The sequence below is a fragment of the Diabrotica undecimpunctata genome, chromosome 4, assembly GCF_040954645.1.
Source record: "Diabrotica undecimpunctata isolate CICGRU chromosome 4, icDiaUnde3, whole genome shotgun sequence".
Classification (NCBI taxonomy): domain Eukaryota; kingdom Metazoa; phylum Arthropoda; class Insecta; order Coleoptera; family Chrysomelidae; genus Diabrotica; species Diabrotica undecimpunctata.
The window spans coordinates 92,237,799-92,257,895 of NC_092806.1; the positions used below are offsets into that span (position 1 = coordinate 92,237,799).

The 20,097-nt window shown below is 36.5% G+C and overlaps 1 protein-coding gene across 2 annotated transcripts in view; it reads left to right on the top strand.

The window, feature by feature from the left end:
* H (transcriptional corepressor hairless) overlaps positions 1 to 20,097 on the top strand; it is a 162,365-nt gene that overhangs the window by 136,335 nt on the left and 5,933 nt on the right. The window lies entirely within an intron of this gene.

Here is a 20,097-nt window from a genome sequence, read left to right on the forward strand (position 1 = left end):
GAACATTTAAAAAGTACGTGTGTGCCTGACCAAAGATGCTGCTAGTACAACTTTCAGTTAAACAGTTGCGTGAGCAACTAGAAGAACGCGATGAAGACTGCAGCGAGTCCAAGAAGCTCCTCCAAGAACGACTAAAGAATGTTCTTAACAAGAATAGAGATGACCCAGAGACATTCCATTTTCAACCAGCAGAAGAAGCAGTTTTAATGAAGATCGAAGAGAGTTCCAGAAAAAATGATAAGAAATTTGAAAACGTCTCTCAAATGATTGAAAAAACTTCTAACAAAATTGAAGAATCTTCTCGAAAGAATGATGAAAGATTCGATGTAACGTCTCAAATTATTAAAGAAATAGCTAGACAAAATGACGAGAAATTTGAAAATGTGTCTAAACGATTCGACGAGACTTCTCAAATAATTAAAGAAGTTTGTATTCAGAACAATGAGAAATTTGAAGAAGTCTCTAAAACATTCGATAAAGTAGAAGAGAAGATCAAACAGTTAGAGAGCATGATAACCAATACAAAAGTGCTACCACCAGTTAATACAGTAGCCTTAGATCCGGTAGTGAAAGAAGAATCACCTAGAGACGAAACGACACATCATATGCGATTCAAGGTGCCACCATTTGATGGAAAGTCTTCTTGGTCCATATACCTTAGACAATTTGAAGCTATTGCGACAGCCAATCATTGGACAGAACAAGAAAAAGCTGTTTCCTTAACTGCTGCTTTACGAGGTGATGCTGCGGATATCCTAAGATCGATTCCGAAGGGTCAAGAAAAATGTTACCAGACCTTGTTTACTCGACTAGACAAATGTTACGGAGATGCCCATCTACAACAAGTCTACAAGGCGCAACTAAGAAGTAGAATTCAACGAGCAAGTGAAAATGTGCAACAGTTTGAAGCAGATGTTGGTCGTATAGTGCGGTTAGCTTATCCAGAGGCACCAGACAACATGTTGGAAGAAATTGCTGTATATATCTTCGTCAATGGGTTAAAAGACAATGAATTACAGAAAGCTTTACGACTATCAAGACCGAAAGTTTTAGATGAAGCGCTCGCTATTGCCTTGGAACATGAAACAGCTAGTCAAACTTCACGGACCCATCGAGTAAGAACCATGGAAGAAGGCGACGAACCAAACGCTGAACGTCTCGAAGAAATGGTACGAAAAGTAGTTCGTAATCGTAACACGATGCCAAAGAGACGCGAGCCCAGATGTTGGAATTGTGGTGACGTAGGTCACATTCGCCGTAATTGCAAGAAAATAATACAACAGTCGGAAAACTAGAACGGGTCGACACCAAGGGGCAATTGCCGACCTCGAGAAACACAGCCATCATAGTAACTGTGAACATTACGTCCTCAAGTGGAATTCATAGCTTGTACATCGAGGGTCGTATCAATAATAAATGTAGATTGTTTTTGGTAGATACAGGTGCAACGAGAACTATTGCACGGCCAGAAGTAGTACGAGGCCATCTTAAATTATCGCCTGCAACAGTAAAGCTTAGAACAGCAACTGGTGAGATAATTAATACATATGGCGAGGCTAATATGTCAGTATCCATTGGCCAGACCACAGTGAAACATAGAGTAAGTATTAATTGCAGATATCTCCGACGAGTTCATATTGGAGATGGATTTACTAAGGAAAGTTGGGGCTGTATTGCATATCAAAGATGGAGTTCTCGAGATCAGTGGTGAAGAGTTGCCGTTTCATGAAGACAAAGAAGATGTTATCAGCTTAATAACTACTTATGACGTAACAATACCCGGTAATAGTGAGAAACTTTTGATGACCAGACCTGCTGGTTACTGCCGAGAGGGAAGTTTAAGGATGGTCGAAGATGTGAATAATGCCGAGTTCCTAACGGCAAAAGCTTTGGTGAGAATTCGAGATGTCGGTCCTGTAAGAGTTATGCATTTAAAGGGAACTGCTATTAAGTTAAGTAGAAGAACTTTGATCGGACAGTCTGTTCCCGTGGCTTTGATTTGTTCTATGAATACTAACGAGAAATCATTAAAATCTAAGTATCCAAAGGAGCTTGTTAAGACGATGATTAAAACGTGCCAAGATCGTGATAATAAACGAACTAAAAAAGTGAAGTCTATGCTGATAGAATTTCAAGATGTTTTTGCCATTGATAAGAAGGATAATGGTAAAAAAGCATAGTAAAGCATAAAATTAATACCGGAGACGCTCAGCCAATCAGACAACAATCTAGACGACTTCCATTTGCGAAAAGAGATGAAGCCGAAGACATCATCAAAGATATGAACAAACAAGGGGTAATTGAACCATCAAACAGTTTATGGACATCACCAGTAGTGCTAGTAAAGAAGAAAGATGGTTCAACGCGTTTTTGTATTGACTACCGACAGCTCAATGCGGTAACTAAAAAAGATAGTTATCCTTTGCCCAGAATAGACGATACTTTGGATACTCTTTCCACTTCTCGTTGGTTCTCCACACTCGATCTGAAAAGTGGATATTGGCAAGTAGACATGAAGCCAGCCGATCGTGAAAAAACCGCATTCTGGATAGGATCAGGGCTTTGGCAGTTCATAGTTATGCCCCAGTTTTAAGAGGTCTAACATGGAAAACATGCCTGGTTTATTTGGATGATGTAATTGTAGTTGGAAGATCCTTCGATGAACATGCCAATAATCTGACAGAAGTCTTTCAACGATTGCGGGCAGCGAATTAAGTCCAAAGAAATGAAGTACTTGGGACATATTGTAGCAAGTAATGGTGTAACAGCTGATCCTGAAAAACTTGCAGCGATTAAGGATTGGCCAGTACCAAGAGATAAACACGAAATTAGAAGTTTTCTTGGCCCATGTACATATTACCGACGTTTTGTCAAAGGATTTGCCAACATCTTCATGCCATTAACAAAGTTGACAGAAGAAGGCAAAGAATATACATGGAGCGAAGAGTGTCAAAGAGTTTTCGAACACTTACAAATGGCTCTGACCAGCGCACCGATTTTAAGCTACCCTAGACAGGCAGAAACATTTGTGTTGGATACCGATGCAAGCAACAGTGCAATAGGAGCTGTTCTCTCCCAAATTCAAGATGCACAGGAGAAAGTCATCGCTTACTTTAGCAAAGTCTTGTCGAAACCAGAAAGAAACTATTGCGTTACCAGGAGAGAATTGCTAGGCGTAGTGAAGGCTTGTCAGCATTTCCATAAATACTTGTATGGCAGAAAGTTTCTTCTTCGCACGGATCACGCTGCTCTAAAATGGCTCCTACAATTTCGTAATCCAGAGGGTCAGATGGCAAGATGGTTAGAACGATTACAAGAATATGATTACGAGATCGAACACAGGGCTGGCAGAATTCATTCAAATGCTGATGCCCTTTCGAGACGGCCGTGCAGTGCAAATTGTAGTCACTGTCTTAAATTAGAAGAACGATTTTGCCTCGTGAGACGAACCACTGTCATTAATGATCAATGGCAACCTCAACAGCTACAAGACGCTCAAGCAGATGATCCATATATAAAAAGAGTATTGGATTGGATACGTCGAAGTGAAAGACCTTCTTGGCAAGACATTAGTGCATGTAGTCCCGAAGTCAAGTGTTACTGGAGTCAATGGCATTGCTTAGTGCTAAAAGATAATCTTTTGTATAGAACCTTTGAGAACGATGATGGTACAGAATCTAAGCTTCAGTTGATTGTACCTAAAAGTAAAATGTCAGAAGTATTTCGTCAGTTACATGACGGTGCATCAGGTGCTATTGGGTGAACTGTAAATTGGGTGAACTGTAAAGATGATGTAAAAAGATGGTACCGGAAATGTGAACTGTGTGCAACCAGTAATGGTCCAGTTGGTAAACAGAGGGCACCCATGAAACGGTACAATGTTGGTAGTCCTATGGAAAGAGTAGCAATCGACATTGCAGGTTCACAACCAGAGACAAATGATGGAAATAAATATGTCCTGGTAGCCATGGATTATTTTACGATACCAAATCAAGAAGCTGCTACCGTTGCAGAGGTACTTGTTAAAGAATTCTTTAGCCGATTTGGTGTTCCCTTGGAGATCCACTCCGACCAAGGGCGAAACTTCGAGTCGACCCTTTTCCAAAACGTTTGTAAATTGATTGGTGTCAATAAGACCAGAACGACACCCCTGCATCCTCAATCAGATGGAATGGTCGAGAGAATGAACCGAACGATGGGTAAACACCTGTCCAAAGTTGTATCAGAACATCAAAGAGATTGGGACCAGCATATTCATTTATTCCTAATGGCCTACCGCTCGGCCGTGAATGAAACTACAGGCCAGACTCCAGCCTGCCTGATGTTAGGTCGTGAAGTTCGTTTGCCCTGCGACCTAGAGTTTGGCTGCAGAACTTCCGAAGAACATGTTGCAAGCGAAGAATATGACGACCGCCTGAAGTTAAGAATGAATATCATTCATGAACTTGCCCGACAACACATCCAGTTAGCCATTGACAGAATGAAAGATCAATATGATTCTAGATGCAAGAATGAAAGCTATGAAGTAGGTGATCTTGTTTGGCTTTATAATCCACAACGTCGTCGAGGCTTGTCTCCCAAACTGAAAAGACAATGGGAACGTCCGTATGAAATTAAAAAGAGAATAAATGACGTAATATACCGAATTAAGAAGGTACCGAAAGGTAAACCAAAAGTAGTTCACATAAATCGTCTTGCACCATATGCTGGCTCAAATGAAATAGAAGAGGCACGAACCCTTCAACATGAGATCAAAGATGACCGGCGACCAAGCTTTAATGAATTTATGTCAAATTACGCAGACAGAAAGAGTGCTAGATTCGGCGTGACGACAGAAGTTCAGCAGGATCTTTTTAGTGTTCCGCATAACGTCTCTCTAGCCCACTGTGTTGCCCAAGATCTTGAGATGACTAAAGGAATCTCATCTGTATTCTATAGAAAGTTCGGTCGTTTGGACGAGTTAAAAAACCAGCAGCCAAAGTTGGAAGAATACTGAGATTAGAAGATGGTTCTCGATCTTTGCTGTATATGGTGATCAGGAAGTCGTATACAGACAGGGCAAGCTACGAGGATGTATGACGTGCTCTAACTAATTTGAAGACATTCGTCTGCAATTATCAAGAATTTGGCCTTACCCAAGATAGGCCATGCACTAGATAATCTGGATTGGAAGATTGTCAGAAGCATGCTTGAAGTGATCTTCCGAGAAACCGGCATAAGAATTACTGTATGTTGCATTAACCCGATGAGATCGTGCCCTTCAAAGTCAGTAGACTGTTATTTCTTTCTGAGGGGTTCGTGCAGAGCTGGAGAGTCCTGTAGATTTCGCCACCCTGGGCCTACGTATAGAGTTGCTGACCGGGACGTTCAGATCTAAGAGGGGGGCAGTGTTACGAACATGCATTCTACGTAGCCCATATAACGGTTGCAGACAGGGACGAGAATGCTCTGTCCTTCCAGATGCGACGGAAACTGTCGACCGCTAGAAACTAGAAAGTTCGACCCGACAAGCGATGGAACGAATTAGAGGTGGGACTACCCCAGAAGATTCGAGAATAATACTTTTTGGTATATATATGTAACGATGTTATGAGTTAGTTTAGTTGATAAGAGAGTACCGAACTGTAAACTTATAAAAAAATATATTTATATAAATTCGAACCGCTTGTTTTATTTAAAAACGTTACAATAGATAACAAAATCAAAATTTTAAGCGTTTAAGGAAGCCTTTAGGTGGTCGAAAAAAAAGTTATGGTAGTTTTATATTTTAACTTTAATCTGATTAAGTACGTGAATGCTAATTTTTTTAACGCTAAATCTGTCTCTTTTTAAACCGCAATATCTTCGACTCTACTAAATGCTACAATATTGTGCTTCAATCGATTAGGAGGATGTCATTAGCAATTACCACCAAAAAAAAAACATGGTTTTACAAGTAAATATCAACAATTAATTTATCAAGTTATATCAAGATATACATAATTACAAGTACAAGGTATATGAAGACCATCTTTCTTTTTTGACGAAAACAATTTGTTTGTTTGTAAATTGCAAAGTGATAGTGATAGATAAGTAATTACCATCTACTAGTGACTTGACTTACTATCTTTATTAAACGGTTGACATTGTGTTGAATATTCAAATATGGGCAAATGATATGCAAGAAAGATGCGGCAGAAGATCAGACTTCTTTCAAGTGTGATGGATGTAAGAAGGCTTTACATATTAATTGTGTCAGTATAACAGCTACAGAAGTAAGATGTCTTCAGTTGGCAGCCGATACTAGAAAACCAAAATATTTCTCTGGAGATTGTGAGCAATGTTTACTGTTAGTACCAATTTTGAAGTCTGTGGTTGAAGATTTAAAGTAGAGAATCTTATATGTGCCAATGAAAAATCCTTACACGAAATATAATCAGGTTTGCCATTTGAAGAAATTTTTATAGAAATAAATGAGAGAATTGTAAAATCTAACAATTTTAACCCTGTTCAAAGATCCAGAATTCATTTCTTTGAATATTGAAGATAGAATAAAACAAGATAGAGCCAAAGTCGTGCAAATTATGAAGCGAATATAAAAAGATGAAGCATTGGATAATTTAGTGAAAGTTATTCGTGTAGAAAAGAACACAGGTGCTAAGTCTCGTCCTCTTAGAGTTATTTTTTCCAATAATAATGTTAAGGGCATTTTAAGGAATAAAAAAAGACTACAGAACTCAACAATAAAAAAAAAATAGTGATCAAACAAATATACAAAGGGATATGTTCAGTAAAGCTTGAAAATAATTGAAAGACAGACAAAATAAAATACATTGCCATAAAATACAGAAATGGTGTACCAAAAATTGAATCATTCAAGAGAGAAGGAAAAAACTAATTTCATCCCCATTACAAGTGTATTGTCAGAACGTCGGAGGACTTCGTACAAAAATTCAAGATCTTATTAGTTCTATTTTGTGTTCTGATTACGACGTATTTATATTTGCTGAAAGTTGGTTACACGGTAACTGTAGCTGAAACCTTTGTAAAAATCTATTGAACAATTTTTTCTTTTATGTTCATTAGGTAAAGAAAGTTTTATTATCGGAGGGGTATATATTCCCCCAAAATTCGCAGAACGAATATAATAACAAACGAACAACACTGTTTATCAGTCGAAGATATATCTCAAAGGTATAATCATCAATAAGACATATAGATTCGGATACTTCAATCTTCCTGAAACTTCATGGGATAACAATGAATCAGGTGTCCTGGTGAATTGTCCTCAAGATTCACATGCATTGTACTTAGCTGAGTTTTATGGTTTTTGGAATTTTTTCCATTTGATTAATATTCCAAATGACAGAAATGTGTTTTTAGACTTAATATTTACAAATGTTTGTGTTTTACAAGTAGCAAAACCTTCAAAATCGATTTTTAAAAATAGTTATCATCACGTAAGTTACACTTACAATATTAGTTTATGTGAACGTCAAGATAAGTCATTAGAATATACTGAATTTTATCATGATTTTGTAAACGCAGACTATGTAGGTCTCAATAACTATCTTTCAATGATACTGTAACGTGTTGAACAATAAAACGAGCGGTTCTAATTTATTTCAATATATTTATTTATGAGCTTACACTACGATAATATCTTATCTACTAAACTAAGTAATATCAGCGCGGCTCTTACATATACAAATACAGTATTAACGTCTAACAGTACATTATTAAGGTCTCGCTGGCGCGTGGTAAATCCTGCAGATCCTCGTCTCGAAGAATCTGGTCTATGCGTCATCATTCTAAGAGATGCAACCGTTATATAGGATACGTCGAAATTAACTTTCTCGTTACATTGCTGCCCTCTTAGATCTGAGCGTCCCGATCAGCAACTCACTTCACTCAACTCACTTCACTTCAAGCATGCTTCTCACTATCTTCCAATACATATTTTCTACTGCATGCTCTATCTTTGGTATAGCCAAATGTTTGATGTCATAATTGTCCAAAATGTTCTTTAAATTCGTTAGAGCACGTCATATCTCCTCGTAGCTTGTCCTGTCTGTACAAGACTTCCTGGTCACCACATACAGCAAAGATCGAGGAGCATCTTCTAATCGCAGTACTTTTCCAACTTTAGGCTGCTGATTTTTCAACTCGTCCAAGCGACCGAACTTCTTATTTAATACGGACGAGATTCCTTTCTTTTTCTCGAGGTCCTAGGAAACACGGTGAGCTAGAGAGATGTTTTCCAGAACACTAAAAAGATCCTGTTGAACTTCTGTGGTGACGCCGAATCAAGCACTCTTTCTTTCTGCGTTATTTGACATAATTTCCTTAAAGCTTGGTCGACGGTCATCTTTGATCTTATGTTGAAGGGTTCGTGCTTCTTCTCTTTCATTTGAACCAGCATAAGATGCCAGACGATTTATTTCAACAACTTTTGGTTAATTTTTGGCAACTTATTAATTCGGTATATTACATCATTTATTCTCTTTTTAATTTCATGCAGACCTTCCCATTATCTTTGCAGTTTAGGAGACAAGCCTCGACGACGTTGTGGATTATAAAGCCAAACAAGATCACCTACTTCAAAGCTTTCATTCTTGGATCGATAATCATATTGTTCTTTCATTCTGTCTCTAAATAACTGGATATGTTGTCGGGCAAATTCATGAATGTTGCTAATTCTTAACGGTCGACATATTCTTCGCTTGCAACATGTTCTTCGGAAGGTCTAAATCCAAACTCTAGGTCGCAGGACAAACAAACTTCACGACCCAACATCAGGCAGGTTGGAGTCTGACCTGTAGTTTTATTCACAGCCGAGCGGTAGACCATTAGGAATAAATGAATGTGGTGGTTCCAATCTCCTTGATGTTCGGATACAACTTTGGACAGGTATTTACCCATAGTTCGATTCATCCTCTCGAGCATTCCATCTGATTGAGGATGTAGGGGTGTCGTTCTGGTCTTATTGGCACTAATCAATTTACGAACGTTTTTTAAGAGGGTTGACTGGAAGTTTTGCACTTGGTCGAAGTGGATCTCCTATGCAACGGTAGCAGTTTCTTGATTTGGTATCGCATAGGCCTCAGTTTATTTCGTAACCTAATTCATAGCTACCAGGATATATTTATTTTCACCATTCGTTTCTGGAAATGGACCTGCAATGTCGATAGCGCTACTCTTTCCATAGGACTACCAACATTGTACTGTTTTATGGGTGCCCTCCTTTTACCAACTGAACCGTTATTGGTTGCAGACATTTCCGACACCATCTTCTTACATCATCTTTACAGTTTATCCAATAGAACCATTCTCGAACCTTTGTAACAATAAAGTGTCCACCTGATGCACCGTCATGCAACTGACGCAATACTTCTGACACTTTATTTTTAGGTACAATCAACAGAAGCTTAGATTCTGTACCATCATCAAGGTTCTATACAGAAGATCATCTTTTAGCACTAGGCAATTACATTGGCTCCAGTAGAACTTTACTTCTGGACTACATGCACTAACGATCGGGAAAGTCGCTCCTCTAATTTAAGACAGTGATTACAATTTGCACTGCACGGTCGTCTCTAAAGAACATCAGCAAAATCGAACTCTTCTAGCGCTGTGTTCGATCTTGTAATCATATTCTTGTAATCGTTCTAATTATCTTGCCATCTGGCCCTCTGGATTACGGAATTGTAGTAGCTAATTTAGAGCGGCGTAATCCGTACGAAGAAGGAATTAGTATTTATGAAAATGCTCGCACGCCTTCACTATGCCTAGCAATTCTCTCCTGGTAACGCAATAGTTTTTTCTGATTTCGACAAGACTTTACTAAAGTAAGCGATGACTTTTTCATGCCTATCTTGGATTTGGGAGAGAACAGCTTCTTTGCACTCTTGCTAGCATGGGTGACCAACACAAATTTTCCTGCCTGTCTCGGGTAGCTTAAAATCGATGCACTGATCAGAGCCATTTGTAGTTGTTCAAAAGCTTTTTGACACTCTTCACTCAATATTATTCGCTTTCTTCTGTCAACTTTGTTAATGGCTTTGAGATGTTGGCAAAATCCTTTAACCAAACGTCGGTAATAACACAGATAATAACATAGACACAGGAAACTTCTAATTTAGTGTTTATCTCTTTTTACTAACCAATCCTTACTTGCTGTAAGCAATTGCCGTAAGTGTTACTATATCAGCTGGTACACCATTACGTGCTACACTATGTACCAATTACTTTACATCTCGTCGAGACATCTGACATTTCTTCGGACTTAACTTCAAATTCTGTCAGAAGAAAGACTTCTGTCAGATTGTTGGCATGTTCATCGAAGGATCTTCCAACTACAATTACTACATCCAAATAAACCAGGAATGTTTTCCATGTTAGACCTCTTTAAATTGCCTCCATCAATCTTTCAAATGTGGCAGGGGCATTACATAAACCAAAGGGAATAACCGTGAACTGCCAAAGCCCTGATCCTATCGAGAATGCGGTTTTCTCCCGATTAGCTGGCTTTATGTCTACTTACCAATATTGTAGCATTTGCACTTTCCTTGAAGGAAATTTGTATTTTGAATTGAATCTTGATTTGTACTTTGATTTGTATTTTGAAATCCCCTCGTATATGTATTATATTGAAATCCCCTCATATGCATTATAATAATGAAGAATCTTTTCCATGTTTCTTGGAAATGTTTCCATCTTTCACGAAAATACTTGACCATAGGTCAAGTATTTTCGTGAAAGAAATAAAGATTACTTTCTTTTTAATTTTTGAATGTTTTAAATCGATATGTTTTGTCTTTGTGTCGTTGTTGCTCGTTCTGATATATATGGATATAATTCGTCAGATAGATTTTCAAGAGTTGTAATAGACTTTCCTATTTCAATAGTCCAGGCAATCTGATGAAAATTTTTTTTAATCCCTGAAAAAGAAAATCTTTCTGTTTTTACAGTCCATGTTTAGTCCGTGTGTTTCCATGTTGTCTTTAGTGTACAGGTAGGAGGAAGTAATGATACGACTTAGCTTGTCCATGGCTAAGGCCGATTTGTTAGTGACATAGAGCGGAAGTATTGTTATGTCTCTTCTATCAGTTAGTCCCGTGTTTCTTCCTAGTTCTTTTTTGCGTTATAATAAGTAGGAGGAAATAATGATACGACTTCGTGTATTCCTGGCTAAGGCGGATTTGTTGAGAATATATAGCGGAACTATTGTTGTGTTCTTTTGTCAGTTAGTTTTGTGTCTTTCCGTGTCTTTGTGTGGTCAGATGTTGTAGTAGTATGTTGATGGTAGTGAAATGTATCAGATTGTGGTTTGAGTAAATGTGTTTTTGAAATATCATGTAGGACGTACAGGCACGTGACCTGGATTTGTGTATCCTTGGATATTTCTGTTGCTAATGTAAGACTGCGTAGCAGCATTCCCTTTCCGTGAGTTTTTAGAAGGGTTAAGGCCTTTCTATGTTTTGATGTTAGACTATTGACTGAGTCTCAATACCATTCCTTCTTGTTGTAGTGTATGTGATGAGTTTTCATGATTTGGCAGAAGCGGAGGTACAAATACTTGCATTGTCCATTGTGACGCTTTGATATGCTGAGGTGAAAGTACCTGGCCGCCGCTTATCGTGAAAATATTGTGTATGTCGACTGTGAGACCACGTTCATGAAACATCTGAAGCTCTTCTAGTACTACCGTTGAATGACCCACTAAGAATTTCCCAGTCTTATGTTGTGACCCTGTTCGAGTTTTGTTGAAGAATGATGAACGTTTCCTTCTGATTTGTATGACAATGTTGTATCCAATTATTATCCGTGAAATGATGAGGTTTATTTCTTGATGTTGTCCCTTTATTCCCTTCCCAAACTATGTCTTTGACCTTATTAGTTGTCACGAGAGGAACGGCTAGGCCGATGAGTTTTGGATTCGTCCGCCAGGTGACCTGTTGAGCTTCTCAGGAAGATAAGCATTAGTTTTTGCCTTGTGTATATATATTCTTCTTCTTTTCCCTTCTTGCCATTGAGTTTGAGATTTGTGTACCCAGTTGGAAGTTTTATTGTTGATGACGGACTGTAATGATTTTTTTGTCCCTTTGGAAGATTATATTGATTCTTCTGTCCTATTGGAGATCTGTTATGATTTTTCTGTTACTTTGTACAACTTTCGTAACTTTTTGTTTTCTTTGGAAGACTGTTACGATTTTTCTTGTGTTTTTTTTTGGAAATATTAGTTTGAGACTGAACTGTTTGTGTATCGATTATGGCTTGTATGCCATGCGCCCCTTTCTTCTTGTCCAAGATTGTGTATTAGCGTTTTGAAATTATTTTCTTCTTTTGTTCTTTTGTGAGTTTCCTGACTTCATCCTGCCATCCTGTTTTTCTTCTGTTTGTGTCAGTTTGATTTTCAATCAGTGGTTGGAAATTCATTCATTGGTTGACTGTCATAGTCAACTTTGTTATTGTTAATGCTATTTTGGTTATCTACCTAGTGATAACCATAGTGAAGCTTGTTTAAGCCGTGTTGTCGGCCACCTGTTCAGCTGGAAGCACCCCTCTTTTCGCTTTCAGAAACTTCAACACCGGTCTGTTCCACTTTTTTGGTTAGGCTAGAGCCATTTTCATAGAAATCTGCCATTGTGTCGTTGTGCTTAAGAGCCAACCAACTGTACCTGGTGCCGATTCATCAAGTCGAGCACCAGTTTTAATTTTGTATGTTATGTTAGTACCATAAACAGTTATGATGAATAGTTTTTGATTATGATGTTTGTTTGTTTTTTTTTTGTTTTGTTCGATTCCCTGAAGTCATGATGTATTGTTGCAATAGTTATAAAATGTTACTGTTGTTCCAACCTGAATATTGTTTGCCCTAAACGAAAACTTTTCCTGTTTGTCCAGTTTTCGCTCTTACGTAGGGGTATTGTAGCATTTGCACTTTCCTTGAAGGAAATTTGTATTTTGAATTGAATCTTGATTTGTACTTTTGATTTGTACTTTGATTTGTATTTTGAAATCCCCTCATATATGTATTATATTGAAATCCCCTCATATGCATTATAATAACGAAGAATTTTTTCCATGTTTCTTAGTTCGTATCTTTTTCGTTTCGGCTCGAGTTAATATAATCCATCTTAGAGTTGTTTATTTATTTCGCAGCTGCGTATGTTCCTCGATATTTCTTTGTTCAAACCGCCCGATACTGCGTTTTTCAATTAGTAATTTGCGTCTTAATTCCCGTTTGTGTTTTGTTTATACCCAGCGTTTTGTTTATACCAAGTAATGTGAATTAATTTTAAAGATAATTTCATGACTCTCGCTGGTGCTGCGGTCAAGAGTGATAGACTTCAGCGTTATGTCCAAATTCACGTTGAATTTGTAAAGTTTTCTTTTTTTGTCCCTTTTCATGGAAATCTTCGTCTTACGTTATGCAAAATAATTTTAGTAGCAGTTGTTAGTAACAAATTAATGTGTATGCAGTCTAATTCTACCTGTTCCTGTTTTTAAGAGGCAGAGTCATGTTTTGTGTTCAGTGCCGACTTCAACCACGAATAGTCAGTCCTATCGCAGTGTGAGATGTAGCTTTTTGTTCCCGTAATAATTCCAGAAAATTCAAAGTGTTTTTGTGAAATCCAGGTTTATTTTGTTTTGTGTCAACTTTTAAAGTAAAGACAAACATTTTTTTCTTAAAGTAATAATTGCTTTCATAATTTCATACTATAAAAAAGGATTTGTAACAATTAAGAAAGTGTAAAATTTTAGGGTTTGACTTTAGCTGTCAATTTATTTGTTCAGTTTTTTTCTTAAATTTAATGTTAACTTATGACAGCTCGTTTTATTATTTTTGATGTTCATTTGTTTTGTTGGTAAAAAAGGTTAACCTCCATGCAGTAACAATTTTGAAAGTTTTTGTAGCAATTCCCCATTGTAAGCAGATAGGCCACATGTAAGTTCTTTTTGTATTTTTGTACTTCGTAACTATTTATATAGTATTTTTGTATTGTCTTATTTTTATAACTGTTTATGGTAAGACACAATAAATGTTATATTTTTTTTCTTAACATTTTGTTTATTTTTTTAACTAACCCTTTTTTGAGTTCCATTTGAAAAATATGTTTTTCATTTTTAATAATTATTTCGATAATTACAAAGTGGCGTCCTTTTTAAATTACTAGAGGTGTTTCCTGTTTCTTTTTGTTTTGTTTGTCTAAAGAGATGCATGACCCTTTGTTTTATTTTTTGGTAGTTGCCCCAATCCGACCCCTTGCCATTTACTTATCCACGACCCCAGCTCTCCAAACAAACCCTGAGTGCCACTCGCCCAGTATCGTTTATTTTGCTTGCCCTATCTTCGCCCCCAGTAATTTCTATCCTAAATCTTCTACCCCTTATAAACCCACCCTATGGTAAGCAAAATATACCGTTACAATATCCACTTTTTAGATCCAGTGTGTAGAACCAACGAGAACCGAAAAGGGTATCCAATGTATCGTCTATTCTAGGAAAAGGATAGGATAACTATCTTTCTTAGTTACCGCATTGAGCTGGCGGTAGTCAATACAAGAACGCGTTAAACCATCTTCTTTACGAGAACTACTGGTGATATGCATAAACTGTTTGATGGTTCAATTACCCCTTGTTTGTTCATATATTTGTCATATGATGTCTTCGGCTTTATCTCTTTTCGCAAATGGAAGTCGTCTAGGTTGTCTGATTGGCTGAGCGTCTCCGGTATTAATTTTATGCGTTACTATGCTTGTTTTGCCCTTATCCTTCTTATCAATGGCAAAAGTATTGAAACTCTATAAGCCTAGGTTTTAATCACCATCTCAACAAGCTCTTTTGGATACTTAGATTTCGATAATTTCTCATTAGTATTCATAGAACAAATCACGGGAACACACTGATTAAAGTTCTTCTACTCAACTTAAAAGCAGTTTCCTTTAAATTTATAACTGTTACAGGAACGACATCTCAAACTCTCACCAAGGCTTTTGGCGTTAGGTACTCGGCATTGTCCACATCTTCGACCATCCTTAAAGTTCCCTCTCGGCACTGACCATCAAGTCTGGTTATCAGAATTTTCTTACTATGACTGGGCATTGTTACCTCACTAGTAGTTAGAAAGCTGATAACATCTTCTTTGTCTTCATGAAACGGCAACTTTTTACCATCGATCTCGAGAACGTTACTCCGTAACGGTTGTCTAGTCGAATGAACAAGGTGTCATTTTTCTTGGCCCTTAGGGATCGATTTTAGGATATCTACAGAATCACTTCGTAAAGCAGCAGTCAGAAAACAGCCTTTTCTTGTTCTGTCCAATGATTGGCTGTCGCAATAGCTTCAAATTGCCTAAGGTATATGGACCAAGGAGACTTACCATCAAATGGTGGCAATTTAAACCTCATATGATGTGTCGTTTCGTCTCTAGGTGATTCTTCTTTCACTGCAGGATCTGAAACTACTTCAATAACTGGTGGTAGCACTTTTGTATTGGTTATCGTTATCATGGTCTCGGAATTATTTGAGAAGTTTCCTACATCATTTGAGAAACATTTTCAAATTTCTCGTCGAATCTTCTAGAAACATTTTCGAATTTATCATTATTCTTTCTAAAAGTTTCCTCAATCATTTGAAAAAAAAAGTTTAATATCTCCTTTATTTTCGTTAAACTGTTTCTTCTGCTGATTGAAAATGGAATGTATCTTCATTCTTGTTGAGAAGATCCTTCAGTCGGTTTTGAAGGATCTTCTGGACCCGCAGCAGTCTTCATCGCGTTCTTCAAGTTGTCCACCTAACTGTTTTACTGATAAACCGTATTCATTTTACAAATTCCCAATCGTCAATAGAACCACGTGTAAGCCAAACAGGGTCGTACTGATGTACGACCTCTGTATCATATGATTTTTAAACATATTTACTTTTGAAACTGTTAGTGTAAGAATTTCTTGAAATTTAATCATTATATCACAATTAAACTAAACTCTAAAAAATAACACGACCAGTAAATAACTTAACAATAACTATAACACAATATATTAACTTAAAAATCAACACGATACAATTTGAATTTAAAATGCTGGCAAGTTGGGATCTGTATCATGAGAATCTGTCTGGCTTAAGGTAATAAATTATATTTAATAGCCTCTTGACGAATGAGACGGCGAATATAAACACGTGCTCATGTTTACTGATGGGAATTTGGTAAACGAATGTACTCTAGTTCCGCAATCCGCATCTTTGGCCAGGCACACACGTGCTTTTTAAATGTTCTTTCTTACAATTATCACTACCGAACTACTCAGATATTCCAGACGATCAATACTTTTCAAAAGTTCAAAAGTCACTGTTGAATTTATTTTTAAATAAATAAATTACCTTACACCGTACACCACTGCAACGTTTAATAAACAATATACAAGCTGTTATTTTCTAGAACAATCTGGAATAGTCCACCTCTATTCTCGCTTGTGTGAACGTCTCGATCTATCAACCGGTCGATACATCATGAAGATTCTCGAACACACATCATCGTTTCGATAGCAAAATTAACTTGTTTGTTACAGTATTGACAAACAGTGCTGTAATGTCTTTCGACCATTCAGTCTGATTACGGATAGATAGGCGTAGTGCATGTTTTCTTAATACCCAAAATTTTTATTAATTCTTGCCGTAATTCTGATTCAAAATTTCGTCCTTGATCAGAATGACTCGTATCTTGATACGACTTGTGTTATGAATGCTTCTGCGACTGTAGTAGCTTCTTGGTTAGGTATGGGTGAAATTTCAAGCCATTTTGAAAAATAATCCATTGCGACTATTAAGTACTTGCTTTCTCTCTCTGTCATCGAAAGTGGACCGAGAATATCTACTACAAGTCGTTCAAAAGGCTCTCCGGAAAGATACATTTGCTACCGTTGCCAAAATCGCATGGTTTACACCAATCTTCTACTTCTCGAAGACAATTGATCCAGTAAATGTTTCTCGAACTCTGGCCAGTGTTCTTTTGACTTCAAAATGTCCTCCTATGAAGTTCTTGCAGCACACTTTTAATGTGTGATATTGTCATTACCACTTTTTGAACTGTACGTACTACATCGGGACTTTCCCACTTCCGATATAATAGATACAGATATTTTCATTGAGCCCAGTACGCCTTGATAGTTCCACTGTGTTCGGTTATTTCCTGACAAGTAGGTCGTACTCCATTTTTGAGCCATTCTCGTATGACTTAAGTCATTATCTTTCTTTTGACTTTTTCAGGTTTTCCAGGGAAGTCTGATCAGTATCTTCTTCCTGTTTAACTGTTGTCCTCTGGAGACTTACTCCCTCGGTTACATTCTTTTCAAGCTGACACTGACTTTTGACCTGTAATTTGGTCAAAGCATCTTGGATAAATCTAAATTAAACCTAAGGCTACGATTAACAGTATAAAATTAATATCAAACTCATCAAACTTCCGGGTTAAACTGCGTCGATTTTTCCTACACCGAACTTTCGACTTTCGACATGAGACCTCAGAAGACTATATACATAATATTACATATACAGAAATAATAGGTATCGCATGTTATAGAAACAACATAAAGAACTAGTTTTTAGTAATCTAAACATTATTCTCTAAATATTTTATGTAACTGCCTTGGTGGCACGGTGTTAAGAAAATCAATTTACTGAGCGTAAAAACTCAGGAGTCTTGAGTTCAAATCCGGCAGAGATGAGAATTTTTATTAAAAACAATCTCGTCTGTGTCGGATCGGTACTTTACCGAGGTACTGCAGTTGTTCGGATATAATAAACGATTCTCTATAACAACTTTACTTAGTAACGAGCCAATTACTCAACACACGTAACTCAACACTCTAACATATACAATGTACAATAAGCCAATTGGCTTCAATACAACTGGTTTATACCGTTATTACGTAAAAGAATATTTTACATACACCTGAGTTCTGATATTGGGGTCTATGATGTATCACTTACATAAATAATTACATACAAGTGTAAAATTCAGAAAACGTACATCAGATTACAATTCTCAAAACATAATGTGTAAAAACGCTATGATGTATCATGCCCTGCGTTGCTATGCGTAAAATGACCAAGCCACAGCAGAAAATTACGCAAAAATTTATGGTTCTGTCATATCCTGAAGATCTGTCAGATAATTCAAATTAACAGAACTTTTGGCGTCGTGTTTGTTTTTGAAAAAATGGAATTTGTAAATTTGTTATTACTCAATTAATTGAATGTTGTGGCAGAAATAAATTATGTAAATGTAGAGCGACGTCAGTTACGGAACACCAGTAACCCATTTAAAATATATAATCAGTTCTAGCTCTTCATAAAGTATTTTAGGGTGTCAAAACATTGCTAGGTATGTTGTAGATACTTTGCGACCTGTAATTCCTGAAAGGCAAAGGGCTAACTAAATTGCAATAGAATTAAAGGTTCTCTCCCTACTTAATTTTGTAGGAAATGGAAGTTATCAAAAATGTACTGGTAACAACTATAATTATATTTACAAAGTATATTTACAAGTTTAAAATATATTATAAAGTAGTCCAAAATTTGTCAAAACCCTTCGAAAATTAAAACATACAAGTAAAGAATACAATTTCAAAAATTAAAACAAATCTAAAATATACTACAAAGTAAACCTACAAATACACCTGAAATATACCACTACAAAGAACAAGGTTTTTAGCACAGTCATTACAACTTTGAGTTGTATAGAACCTTTGTGGAGCCTGACATAAAATTCATTAGGGTAGCATGCCTTACATGGATAGAGCATTTCATCAGGCAAGAGGTAGGTGCAACAGTCAGATTTCAGTCAATTTTCTTACATGTCACCATTGTTCCTCTGTTTTGTTAGGGCCACCATCTACTGTATTTACCGTGATAGCAAATTCCTGTCACAATTGGGCTGCTTTCTTAGCCTTCCTTGGCTATTTTGCCAGTAAGAACTATTTATTTTTATCAAGTCTAACATCACTTCCAATTGTTTCCTGGTTGTTTTCTTTTTAATTGAAGCCATTAGTTTATTTTATTATAATTATAAAAAAAATGTAAATTGTTTCCACAAATAATATACAATAAAATAACCTAACTAAGAGCGAAAACGGTACGTAATTTTAGACGGCTTAAAAATTACGTTTACAGAAGATAAATTACATCGAGTTAGAATCTATGGAGAAGCTATGAGCATATTAACGTGTGTATTAAAAACGGCGTAGGTAGGCGTGGCTAACGATGATACCAATATGGCGGTGTGATCATGGCCGGACTCAATAATATTAAAACTGCTATAAAAGTATGACAAGTGCAATACATTTTTAATAAACTATGATTTATTTATCCCGCGGTAAACGCTAAAAACACGATATATTATACATAAAGATAAATTAATACCGCCAAATACTATTAATTTATTCTCTGAAGTACGGGCCATTACTTTGTTTACATATTGGTATACTAACCTGTAGAACGTTATTCCTGAAGATTTTTTTATTAACATTGCTTCTGCTACTGCAACTACGTTGAGAACAAGAATCCATTATTATGCACTATCACAATATATTATTACAGTTTCTATAAAAGTATTATAAAACTAAAAATATTCGAAAAACAACAAACGTAAACAAACATGTACGATCTGTCAAAAGTGTCAAAACAATCTTAACAATATGGCCGAAGTGAGGTCGTTTTTAGTCACGTGATGTCCTCTCCATAGATTCTAACTCGATGATAAATTACATATCAAGGTAAGCAACCCGTTATACGTAGTTCTTACATCATACCGATTTGAAAATTTTTGCATAAATATGTTAAAATCTGAGTTTACAGCATGTAATTATTTCACATAAATGATACATCATAACCCTCATTGTGTTCATATTTATCTTTTAAAGCGTCGGAAGTGCGCTAAAACATTATATAGATAAAATAGTGCTTAAATCTAGAAGAGTTTTAAACTCGCTTTATGAAACAGGTTGTAAAGTTTGTCCAGCTTCTTTTTCATATCTTGGCATATTTTAAAAATACAGATATAACAAATTAATTGATTCAGAATATAGTTACCACACTTTAAATGCGAAATATTTTAAT